This window comes from Echinops telfairi, unplaced genomic scaffold, assembly GCF_000313985.2.
Source record: "Echinops telfairi isolate 266 unplaced genomic scaffold, ASM31398v2 ScPeMD7_7469;HRSCAF=8507_1, whole genome shotgun sequence".
NCBI classification, from domain to species: Eukaryota; Metazoa; Chordata; class Mammalia; order Afrosoricida; family Tenrecidae; genus Echinops; species Echinops telfairi.
This window is the reverse complement of record NW_022111373.1, coordinates 64915645-64916653: the sequence shown is the minus strand read 5'-3', so window position 1 is coordinate 64916653 and position 1009 is coordinate 64915645.

The following is a 1009-nucleotide window of genomic DNA, read 5'->3' as shown; positions in this document are numbered from 1 at the left end:
CTCCTTCAGTCCATTCCAGCCAGTTCTTACCTGTCTGTATATTGACGAGTATGCCCCAGACACCAGGCAAATCTGACTGTCAAACCACCAGGGACGTATATCAAACTTTTCAAATGGTCTCTTACAAGGCTTAGGGACTCCCATTAGAGGAAAGAAGAGATTTATATCACTCCAGCAATATTTCCCAGGGGCGGGTATTGGACAGGACTTTTTAAAATATCATATAAATATGTGGTTAGGTTAAAATTTTATACCTTATCATTTGATCTCCCTTTTGACTCATTTTAAGTTTGATGTTGTTTTTAATATTTTCTGCTTTCTTTTTGATGGAGGTTTTTCTCTGTTAATGGTTTTGGGTATTTTTGTATCTTTTTTCCTTTATTAAAACTTTGATATCGGTAAATCTATAGAGACTATAACTGGATTAATGGTTTCTTGTGTTTATGACAGGGGGCATTGGAGGGATATGGGGAGCTGATAATAAGGAGTACAGGAAATACAAAGTGTTCTGGGGTTAATTGTGGTGATGATTGTAAAGCTCTTCCCAATAAGAATGATTGAACTAGTGAATTTTACGCTATGTGAATCATATGCCAATAAATATATTAAATTATCAGCAATTTGGTTTTATCTCTCTAGAGAACCCTGCCTAACACACCCTTACAGAAGTGTCTCAGGGAGGAGACAAGCCCAGTCAGGGTGCGATGTAGCAACAATGAAACATAAACTTTCTTCTATTTCCTAAAGGCTTCCTTCACCCACCGCCCGCCCCCCACTATCATGATCCCAATTCTAAGGTACAAATCTGGTTAGACCAGAGGATAGACACTGGTGCAGATAGGAACTGGAAACACAGGGAATCCAGGTGGATGATTCCTTCAGGACCATTAGTGAGAGTGGTGATACCAGGAGGGTGGAGAGAGGGTAGGGTGGAAAGGGGGAACTGATTACAGGGATCTGCATATAACTTCCTCCCTGGGGGACGGACAACAGAATAGTGGATGAAGGG